The 12,383-nt window shown below is 44.3% G+C and overlaps 1 protein-coding gene across 2 annotated transcripts in view; it reads right to left on the bottom strand.

Annotated features, from left to right (window-relative positions):
* ROR2 (receptor tyrosine kinase like orphan receptor 2) overlaps window positions 1–12,383 on the bottom strand; it is a 236,213-nt gene that overhangs the window by 55,662 nt on the left and 168,168 nt on the right. The window lies entirely within an intron of this gene.

Genomic DNA, 12,383 nt, shown 5'->3' with positions numbered 1-12,383 from the left:
TGCCCGATGTTTATAGTACACCTAGAGTGTTCTTGCCTGGAGAATCCCAGGGGCGGTGGAGCCTGGTGGGCTGCCGTCTATGGGGTTGCACAGAGTCAGACACGACTGAAGCAACTTAGCAGCAGCAGCAGCAGAGGGATAAGGTGTTTCAGTAACATTCACAGGGCTTTTGTAGCATCAGATTTGGCCCCAAAGCAAAAGTGATTCCTGCAATTTTGCAATCATTCTGCAATCCCAGGCAAAATGCAAATGCTTTACAGCAGGCATGAAGGAAGCAAACATGTGGCCCAAGTTTCATTTTGGGAAAAAGAAAGATTAAAACACCAGCTGGCAAAATTAAACACTTCTGGAGCCAGAGTCAGCAGGTGGTCCTTCAGATATAGGCCTGTTATAATTCTGAATAAATTCAGATTTGGAGAGTTTCTTCAGCAGCTCATTCCCTCTTGCCCACCCCAGCCCCCAGACTCATTAGCAGCCAACAGCCAAGAACTGATCTACCCAATAAGCATAAAGACAGAAGTTTCTCATCTTTATGGCAATAGTAACCTCACTCCCTCAGAGACAGTGTCAGCAGAAGCAGTCACCCCAGAGTCATAAACACCAAGGGCAAGAGCAGAGCTGGTTTGCTCAAGTGAGAGTACAGCACAAACTCATGGGTCCCCTGTCCTGAGATGCCAGGAGGGATGGGTAGGTGTGACTGATGACCTAGAAACCGTTCGGGGCCTCATATAGTCCTTTCTTAATATCCCAGTGCAGTTTGCTTTGAAGACTTCCACCCCATACCTTGGCCTTGACTGGGGTCCCACTGGTTGGAGGTGGGGGATGGGGGTAGAAATGGTGAAGCCATATGTTGTCAGGGTGACTCTGCCAACACATCTGGATGAATCTGGCTTGACAGTATCAAAGAGCGGGACACACATGTGATGGCAAATGATGCAGCTTAGAAGGGAGAAAACCCCGATACATACTGCAACATGGGTGGGTTATTCTGAGTGAGATGGACACAGAAAAACAAATAGAGTAGTCAAATTCATAGACAGAATGTAGAATACTGGGTACAGGTTGCTGGAGGAGGCAGAATGGGCAGTTAAGTGTTTGATATGGACAGAGTTTCATTTTGGTAAGACGAGAAAGTTCTAAAGATGGATATTGGTGATGCTTGTACAACAAGGTGAATGTACTTGATGCCACTGAATTGTGCATTTAATAATGGTTAAGATGATAAATTTTGTGTATTTACCACAAAAATTAAAAAAAATTATTATAAAAAAGGTAGTTTATAATTCAATATTGGGCCACCCAACTTGTCTCCCTTAAATGAGAGCGAGCATTTATGCATGCCTCCCTTAAATGAGAGGGAGCATGCATAACAAAACACCGAGACACTTCAGGAACCCCCTCTGCCAACCCTTAAGATGAGGCCTTACTCAAAAATCTGGAGACCTAAAAGCGGAGTACAAGTGATTTTCAGACAGAAGTCAGGTACACAAGATGCTTTAAATTATTTAGCTCAACAAACACTGGCCAGTTTACACTCACGGGTACCCATGTGTCTCAGTTGATCTTCTCTGCCCACTTGTTCCTAAATCCCAGGACTTGCGAGGTAACAACATCAGCTTGCAACGCCCTTAGAATTCAGGCCCAATTCCAAGCAACCAAGAGGGGAGATTATTTCTGAAACGGGCTCATGGCTTTTCATTCAGTTACGGAAGATTCCTTCTTTCTGTCACTGCTAGTCCAAACTTACCCACGTGTCAGAAGTCACACATTCACACCATCTTTCATAAAACATCCTTGATCAACCTTTCAGAAGTAACAACTTTATTCTCTAAAACTATCCCCTGAACCATACACCTCTCCTATGGCAATCACATCATCCCCTGAATCAATAGTTGCATATATTTTAATTCTCCTCAAGGGACTGTAAACAGCTAGAGGATATCAGCTGCTGCATCTCTAGTGAAGACTGAAACCCAGACAGAATTCAGGGCTGCAGGACAGAGACAAGCATAAGCCGTACAGGCCAATCAATGTGGTTCAGTTTGGGTTTGAAATTTTAAATTGGCATGTTACACATACCATCACTCAGCACTGTTTAAATGTAGAGAGACCACAGGAAATCAAACACACTTGTACTATATACACACATCTGAAAGAGGAATAAAAATTATTAACTGCTTAGAAATTGACAAATGGTGTGAAACAGTCAAATAAATACATACTCTGTAGAAAAATAAGCACATTAGCCCAATTCCACTGTGCAAAAGAGCCCCAGCTCTTCCAAGGCAGCTTTCAATTTGGAAGCATAAGTATTTTCGTGTTCCTCTGAGCTGGGGGTGTGGACATGCACACTCTTCATGGGAGAAGAGCCGGAGGTGATACAAACGCTTCTGTTGACTCATGAGCAGATGTCATCCCCCCCACCACCACCACCCACACACACACACAGAGACATGCAAAGTCCCTTTTGAAATTAGAAATGCTGAGATTCTCCCTGAATATGTTGCACTGATCAGTACCTTCCCTGGGAATTGATTTTTAGTTTCTTTCAGCCTTAAGATTTACTCTAGGTAAAATTTAGTTTGGATATTTAAGCAAAAGAGTATCATCTACATATTTGGAAAAACAGGTAAAATTCACTAATTTTCAAGGCTAATATCAGGGACCCCAGTCTTTGGGACTTAGATGTGAAAGTGTGCAGAGCCTGAGCTCTAGCACATTTCCTCTGCAAGTCAAATGTGTGAATAAATTCACAATATCCAGTCATTGCGGTCCTTAGAATTGAGGCCTTAAGTTCCAGGAAAACTAGGCCCTGTTGTTGCTTCCTAACTGAGACATAAGGGCACCATTTACAGTCCGAAGTAGACCTAGTTTTATATATATACAAAAAATCATCATTCTCCTACACTGTAGAATGGCTATCCTTATTCGAGATGCTGCACCTCCAACAAGTGAGAACAGGGTCTAGTGTCTCAGCAGATTCCAAGAGGAATTTTCCTGGCCCAAAAAGGGTCAAGAACAACCAAAGGAAAAAAAAATGAGACAAACACAAAAACAGAAACAATAAAAACTGTCACCCACTATTAGTTACATGAAATTATATAGTAATTTAAAAGTCCTCTTTTATTTTCTTTTTCAACATCTGTACAATGAACAAGCACCAAGTCTTTAATTGAAATAATTCATATATCACAAATTTTAGCATTTTAAAGTCTGCCAATTGAGTGGTTTTTAATATTGGGTTGTTCAACAATCTCCACTATGTAATTCTGCAATATTTTATTACCTCCAAAAGAAAGCTTATTTCCATTAGCAGTCTCCCCCACCAATCTCACCTCTCCCAGACCCTGTAACCACTAACTTGTTTTTTTGTCTTTATGGATTTAGTACTGGGGCCACTTCATATAAATGGAATGATATCATATGTGGCTCTTTGAACAAACATTAATTTCATTAGATTTTTTAAATGTCATGCCCAAAAAGAAAAGGAAAAAAAAATGCTGGAGAGAAGCACATTGCACTAGGTGATTAGCAAAGGCCTTTAAATGCTACATCAGCACATCAGACCACTGCCCAGACCCTGTGGGAAAGTTTTGGCTGCCTAAGTAGACAGGATGTGGAGGATGCATGGAGACACAGCAATGACTAATGGATAAAAGACAGAGAACTAATGAAAAGCCAGAGAACCAGGACTACTGGTCCACAGATGTGATGGTTTAGGAGCTGAGAGTCTCACTGAGAAGAAGCCAGCACACGTTCACATTCCTGCTGCAGAAAGACACAGCTCATGACAAGGACAAAGGAAGCATTTCTCCACCTCGCGTTTAGGGGCCACTGCTTCTCCCCGGCTAGCACGTTCTTCTCCAGGTCACCAAGACTGGACAAAGGACTTCTATTCTCCTTCTTCATCCCATGACCCACCTTGGCAATCACTGCCAGTCCAGTTCAGGCAGCGACTGGTCCAAGGTGGTGAGTCAAGTCATGCCTTCCACATGGCTGTCCTGAGAGCTTCTTTATACAAAGTCCCCCTTGGATTTACCGGGTGCTGGTATGCTTTCCCCCAACTGGCTAACTGAAGATGGGGAAGGCCTAAAGAGAGCAAAAGTTCTGGGAGGACTCAGCTGCCCTAACTCCTCAGGACTTAATTATTGTTTTCTGAAATGAGGTTACTCCTCAAGGCAAATTACAGGTCCTTCATTCTGGTAAATACTAAAAGCCACGCTACTAAGGCCACACATGTCCATTAAGAATGTGGATGCTCTAACTTTTTCCATTGGACATGAGTGAACTTCATCTAAAAAAAAAAAAAAAAACCAGCAAAACAATGTAAAGCTACTGGAAAACTCAAATCTTTGATCTCATCAATCAGGTAGTGGTGATTTATTGGCTCCTTATTGGTTTTTTGATGTTTGAAGAAAGGAGAGTATTTAATATGAAAAAAAATTAACTGTGACTCATTGCCTTGCAATGATACATTAAGTGTATAGTTTGATCCAGGTCAAAATTATACTTTAGGGACTTCCTTGGTGGTCCAGTGGTTACGACTCTGTGCTCCCAATACAGGGAGCACGGATTCAGTCCCTGGTTGGAGAACTAAGATCCCACATGCCACAGAGCACAGCCTAAAAAAATACAAATTCATAAATAAATAAAATGTTTTTTTTAAACTACACTTTGAAGCTTAGAGCAAAGACTGACTACAATGTGGTAACCAGGGTGGGATCCTAGAATAGAAAAAGGATTCCAGGTAAAGTTCAAAGAAAGACGAACAGTATGGATTTTAGTAAAGAATAATGTATGGACAGAGGAGCCTGGCAGGCTAAGTCCGCGCTGTCACAAAACAGTCAGACACGACTTAGTGACTAAATGACAACAACAACGATGTGTTGATCTTGGCACATCTGCTGTGACAAATGTACCACACTAAGATTTAATATTAAGAGGGGACAGAGTGTGAGGAATATGTAAACTCTTGACCTACCTTCACACAGTAAAAAGTTTTTTGAGGAACAATTATACATCCCATCACATTGGTCAAGCTCTTAACCAAGGCTCACAAGTAAAGAAGAGCTGTAAGGGGGGCTCTTCCCTGGTGGCTCAGTAGTAAAGGATCCACCTGCCAATGCAGGAGACACGAGTTCAATCCCTGATCCAGGAAGATCCCACATGCCGAGGAGCAACTAAGCCCGTGTGCCACAACTACCGAGCCTGTGCTCTAGAGCCCGGGAGCCACGACTACTGAAGCCTGCATGCCCTAGAGAACGTCCTATGGAACAAGAGAGGCCACCACAATGAGAAGCCCACATTCTGCAACTAGAGGGTAGCCCCACTCACTGCAACTACAAAAAAGCCTGAGCAGCAATAAAGACACAGCAAAAATAAAACAAATTAAATAAATAAATAAAATAATTAAAAACATTTTTTTAAAAGAAGAGCTGTAAGAAAGATCTTATTTCCAAGTGGCCTTAATGGTGCAAGACAGGCATAAGCACTAACCATGTGAACAAAATACAACACAGATTCACAGGATCTGATACAGGTTGTTCAAAGATTCAGTAGCATGCCAGGGAATGTTCAGCAACTAAATCACTTTTGAGTATGTAGGGTTTTGAGCTAAACTGTATGTAAATTGTCATGGCATGGTGATATCAGCTCCTAACCTAGTACTTGGCGTGTGTTCTTAGCAGCACTTATTAATGTCCTATATATTCAGGGCTGAACCAACTGGTTTCCTCAGAAGGACCATATGAAAGGATGCATTGTTGATGTCGCTGGGCTTGTTAAGAAGTCAAGGTTTCCCACAGCCCTTCGACAGCTGGATATGCACACCCAGCCCCAAACATGTACAAATTCTGAGTAATCAGAAACTGTGCCCCAGACAAACAGGATCTTCTGCAGACCTCTCAACAGGGTCCACTGAAATGACATCTTGATTTAAGGCATCAGTAACATAAAAGAAATTCAGATCCACAAAGTACAAGTGGGTCTGTCCTGATTTCCAGGCTCCTTTCTGGTATTGTACCATGGCTACCTCATTAAGAGCAGAGACACGATTAAGAGAGAATTTACTAATGACATTCAACTCACACTCTTAGATTTGAGTCCATGTGCTACTCTGCTTTTGATTTGTGTTTCTCTTTAAAAAAATGTTTTGTTATTCAGATTATTCATTCATTAATCTCTAACCTGTTCATCTGAATCAGTACACTCCTTGTGATTTAATTAGATGCAGTCTCTGGCCTATTTGGACAACTTCAAAGCAGTCTCCTTTTAATTAGAGAGGGTATTTCATTCACCAAAGCTTGGCATTTTTGGATTTGGTCATCCTAAATGAAGGTATAATTTCCAGAATATGAGAACGAACAGCAAGCAGTCAAGGGCACACGGGCAAAGGACCACAGCCTGGAAGGAAGACGGTGTGGCATGCTGGGTGCCTCCGGAAGGGCAAGCATGCATTTTATGATGAGTTGTGCTGCGTGAGAAGTCAGTATATCCACTGGCAACTGGAAATGTTCATCGTGTGTTCCAGAACAATCACTTAGCTCAGCAACACGTCAAATCAAAAACATCCGTGACGCTGGAAATGCAACAGTTAAGGAAAAAGAACTAATAACTGGAAAGGAGCAGAGTATAAAATCCTAAAAGGTGAGTCCATTAGCCTGGGAACTGGGCCAGAGAAAGTATGTCCACAGTAAAGAGACTCGATAATGTTTCTGGGAATGTACTCAATAAAATGTTATACCGTGTGTCTCAACGGCCAGCTAGAAAACCACACAGCATTCAAGGTGAGCTGCCAGTACATAATCGGCAATCGTCTTAACAGTTTGCAATTTTTCATTTCATTATTTTGAACTGCAAATTGAGTAAATATTAGCCTCTGTGTCTACATTCCTTAAAGGGCAGACCTAACTCTGCTGTGGAAATACAAAGTTAAATCCAACAGCCTGAAAATGGAGTAAGCAGTGCCTCTCACCAATTTAACCTTTGCTGTGATTCTACTTCTACAGCAAAAATATCAACCCCTCCCAAATGATCCAGGCACAGACCCAATTCCCTCCAATATTGCTGTCATAATGCTTTTTCTACCTCTGTCACAGACAGCCCCCCAGAACCCTCAACAAAGGTCCCACTGTCAAGGCCCAAGTGAATAGCTGGTTAAAGTAGGGATGAAGCTGCTCAGGAGGCTGAATTGGGTCCTTTCATTGATCTTCTCTCTTTCCCAACACCTGCAACCCCTGGCCATGGTGGCATGGGGCTGGGAAGCCAGGAGCCTCCACCCACAACATATGTGATTGGGAGGGTGAGACCCCAACACCCTTCACTACGACACAAGCCCCTAATCCAGTGATATTCCTGCTTGTTACTGCAGCAAAACTTGCACAAAGGGAGCCAACAGAAATGCCAGGTAAGTACTCCAAGCTCATTGTTTCCATTTGGTTTTACAGAAGACTGTTTGGAGTATCAGTTATTCCCATGCACACAGGAATTTTTTTTTTTTTTTCATCTCGAACCTCTAGACGGTGTTTAATTAAAGGTAGGAGGGAAAAGATTAAAAAAAAATTTATAGAAAAAGAGACTGTGTATTATCCCATGATAATGCTGGAGGTTATTTTCTGTTTGCTTCAGGAGAGTTAAACTCCTGTGCTGCAGGTCTAGCAGCCTTGGAACCCACGGTTGTCTGGAGAAATCTCATGGTGCAGTGAATGAGACCCATAGGGAAACGGTTCCAAAGGTTTGTAGCACCCTCTTTCAGCCAGGAATTTGTGTTCAGGATGTGTCCAGAGGGGCTTCCTTGGTGGCTCAGATGGTAAAGAATCTGCCTGTAATGCAGGAGGCTTAGGTTTGATCCCAGGATCTTCCTGGGATCAGGAAGGCAACTCAGTCCTGTATTCTTGCCTGGAGGATTCCATGGACAGAGGAGGCTGGTGGGCTACAGCCCATGGGGTTGCAAATAGGTGGACACTAAGCACAAGCAAGCACAAGCAACTAACACTTCAATACCTTCAATACCTACGTGGCCAAAGGCTGTTCTCATCCCCAGAGCAAGTCAACCAGTTGGCATAATTGAAAGCAGAGGTTTTGTTGGCAGTGAACACTTTGAGTTCATAGAAACAAACAAGGATGCACATCTGTTATAATCAAAGATGGCAGCAGTGAATTTTTGTAAAGGTAGCCCATATATGAGTTTGTTAGGGCTGCTCCAACAAAGTGTCACAGCTTGGGTGGCTCAGACAACTGTTCTGGAGGCCAGAAGTCCAACAGCAAACTGTTGGCAGGGTTGTTTCTCCTACAGCCTCTCTCTCTGGCTTGTAGATGGCCAACTTCTCCCTGTGTCTTCACATGGTCTTCCCTCTGTGTGCATACCCCAGTCACAGTGGGTGCGGGCCCACTCTAGTGACCTCATTTGAAATTGAATACCTCCATAAAGAACTATTTCCAAATAAGGTCACATTTTGAAATACTGGGAGTTAGGATTTCATTATATCTATTTTGAGGGGGACACAATTCAATTCATAACGGGCAGTGCTATTTATCTTCAATAATTAATAATATCTTTATAATTAAAGATGACTTGAAAGTGATTTTTGCAATTGCATGGAGCAGAGAAAGCCTCAACAAGAAAGAATAAACAGGGGACCTGGACTAAGTACAGAGGGGCTGGGTGTGGGCTTACCCACATGCTGGAGGGACCTGCCAACAACCTGCTAATGACTAGCACCCCAACTCTTTCATTTTGAAGGTGTCTCCCTGTGGCTGCCCTCAAATAGACGTCAGCTGAAGACACTGCTGTCCTCTGAGCTTCATCTCCCCAAAGTTTCCAGCAGCAGCTGTGGCATCTTACCAGATCCCTCCCTCTCAGGCTGGCATTCCTTCTTTCTCATAATATTTATACCACCATCACTCTTCCCAAAGAGCGGCATGGCAGGCCCAGAGGGAATGCCGTGGTAGGATGTAGAGCAGTCGTCTGACCATTTTTGGTAAGGACGCTGCTCAGCTTTTACACAGGGCTGCCCACTTTGCATGATGCACAGCATTCTCACAACTCCCTTCACTTGACTTTCCATGTTTGGATCCCCTCCTGCCTCAGTCCCTCTTGCAAGTGTCTCCTCGTCTCTGGCCCTGTAAATGCTGGAGTGCCCCTGAGCTGGGCCTGCGAAAGCTTCCCCCTCTTTCTGTACCTGTCCCGTTAGTGACCTGACTTCAAATGACAGCCAAATGCCCACAACTTCTCAGTGCACCTTTCCTGGCTGGACCTCTCCATGGAAAACCAGGCTCAGAAACGGGATGGCTTGCTTGCATCTCCACTTATACATCTAATAGACACATCATGCTTAGCTTGTCAAAACACAAATGCAGCTTTCCTCCACAGACCAGTCACCAGAAGTCACCTGGTATGACTCCCCTGCAGTCACCAGCCTGCCTAAACTCTGGCTCCACCCTTTCATGGGCTAAGGCCACACATCCTGGTTATCTCTGACTCCTTTCCCTCTCTTACCCTACATGCAATCCATCAAGAAACACTATTTAGGCTCTGTCTTCAAAATGCATCAGAATGTGATGCTCTCACCCTCCCTGGTCACACACAGTCCCAGCAGCTCTGATCCTGCTGGATCACAGACTGCCCTCCCCCAGACCTCCGTGGGTCCATTCTCCCCTTCCACTGCTGTCTATGCAGCAGAAACACTTGACCTGTAAACAGAGCATCAAACACTATGGCCTGTGATAGCAAGGCAAAAGGGTGAGTAGAAGAAGATACATATTCAAAATATCTTGCATTGTGAGATCCCACTTATTCCACATTCATAAACGGGCAGAGAGGCATCTGTAATGATGGAGGTGAGAAGACTGGTTACATTGGGGTTGATGGTCAGGAAGAAAGGACACCCTATTCAACATGCCAAACACTTCCCTTCACATTTATGTACACAATCCTGCTACTTACCCTGCTTCCCATTTTTCTTTCCCCCTTAGCATTTCCAAGAGATGATGATCAGTTCAATGGTTTGATTCCATTTCCTCATCCTGAGAGCAGGAGGTTCTGCCTGTCTGCTCACTGCTCTCTCCCCAGCCCCTGGAGCACACCCAGTGGTTGCTCATGTGATGAATGAATGAATGCATGCTTCCATGCTCAACAACTCCAGCACCTTCACATCCCCCAGAGGAGCAGCCAGAGCCCCTTCTCCAGTCACTCCACAAGGGCATGTGTGTGCCTGCATACACACACACACACACACACACACACTCCTGACCTCACCTCAACTCCTTTCCCCTTCACTCTCTCGGCAACAGTCTCAGCCCCTTCTCCCTCTGAGGTTTGTATTTATTTTTCCCTCTGCCTGGAAAACTCTTCCCCGGGCCTCTCTCTAACTCCCTGATTACTTCCTCTGCTCCAGGGTTTGCTCATAAACAAGACCTCCCTTGGAAGCTCTTATTGAAAGCTGTCCATGTATGTCTCATATCAGAAGAGGGTGGCCTCCATGCTGGGAGCCTCTGGGAGACCGTCTGGTGTCCACGATTTGGAACTCTGGCCTGCACGAGGCTCTTTATGACCATGTGAGAAGTAAAGAAACACTGCTGTGTCCTGGGACCATCATGCTCAGGTGTCAGGAGAGTCCTGAGTTTTACCTCACATTTTGAAGAATGGAGCTCATAGCTGTTCCAGGTATGGGCAGTGCGCACTGCACCAGAGCCTCTTCCTGCATCCTGTCAGCTCCTTTTCCCAGAGGCAGACAACGGTGCTGTAACTCTGCTCCCCCGGGACAGGCTGTAAGATCTGGTCCTCCAAACCACTAATGAACACTGCCCTGTTCAGTGGACCCCAAACCTGAGATTGCTGGCAATGCCCCAAGGAGCGCCACCAGGCCCATATTCCATAACCTCTCTGACGACACACTCTTTCGAATGTGCATATACATCTTTACAGAGAAGGCAATGGCAGCCCACTCCAGTACTCTTGCCTGGAAAATCTCAAGGACGGAGGAGCCTGGTGGGCTGCAGTCCATGGCATCTCGAAGAGTCGGACACGACTAAACAACTTCACTTTCACTTTTCATTTTCATGCACTGGAGAAGGAAATGGCAACCCCCTCCAGTCTTCTTGCCTGGGGAATCCCAGGGACGGGGGAGCCTGGTGGGCTGCCGTCTATGGGGTCGCACAGAGTCGGACATGACTGAAGCAACTTAGCAGCAGCAGCAGCATACATCTTTACACTCCAATGAATTGAAAAGAATCTTTTACAATTTTAAAACCATCTACTCAACCATAGAAAGGATCAACTGCTGATACACACCTCACAATGGGTGCATCTCACATACATCCAGCTAAGTGAAGAGGCCAGACTCATGGGGGACATACTAGAGAATAAATTTTCAGAATGGTGGTGTGAGGATATTGATGAACTCACTTTCCCTCTCAAACAACAAAAATATAGGCAAAATGACTAAAACCAACCATTTAAGAACTCAAATAATGCACCAGAGTCACGGAACAAGCTGAAAAATCATCTATTCAAGAGAAATGGCAGACCCTTGCCAAGACAGCAGGGTTGTGCTGGTTTAATGTGGGATGTGACCATCTTCCTTCCCTCCCCAGCAGCCCTGCAGGTGGCCGGCAGAACTGAAGCTTTTGAAGCTCTGTTAAAAGTGCCATCCTAGAGGCACTAATTTGTCTAGACTTGCAGCACCCTGGGAAATCTCTAGGTTTGACTCAGAGCTGGGCTGGGCTGGGGACGTGGGGAGGGTGGCAGGTGGTGCTATCCCTGGGGCATTACCCAAACAACAACAAACTGCTGGCAACCCCTCAGCTGCCTAATGCTGTGACTACAACTGCAGTAAACTTTAGCCCAGCCCAGAATTTAAATGGAAATCCAGAAGTAGAGGACCTCAGGGAACTTTAAACGTGCCAATGTATTTCCAGGATTGAAAAGGTCATGCTCATATGGAAGGCTATGCACATGCCCAAGAAAGACCTGGGAATGGAGATGACACCAGTCTCTTGTCGCCAATGCAATCAAGAAGTGACAGCTAAGGCTGATGTTAGATGGCATGCCTTCTCACAGGATCCCCTTGGCAAAAGGTGCAAGAAAATCTCATGATCAATGAGTGGTTGATCACACAAATATACTTACTTGGATGTCATCCCTAGGAATCAGGCCTTAAAGATGTAGGAGACCTTATGTTAAGTGTTCTTACCACACACACAAAATAACAATAATTATAACCACAACAATAATAACAACAATATATAAAGAGAGAGAGAGGAAGCCTGTGGAGAAGATAGACATGTTTATGGCACAGATTGTGGTTATGGTTTCAAGGGCATATACTTATCTTCAAATTTATCAACTCATATACATTAAATATGCACAGCTTTTTGAATGCCAA

The sequence above is a fragment of the Bos indicus x Bos taurus genome, chromosome 8 (assembly GCF_003369695.1).
Source record: "Bos indicus x Bos taurus breed Angus x Brahman F1 hybrid chromosome 8, Bos_hybrid_MaternalHap_v2.0, whole genome shotgun sequence".
NCBI classification, from domain to species: Eukaryota; Metazoa; Chordata; class Mammalia; order Artiodactyla; family Bovidae; genus Bos; species Bos indicus x Bos taurus.
This window is presented reverse-complemented; position numbering and strand designations above follow the sequence as displayed.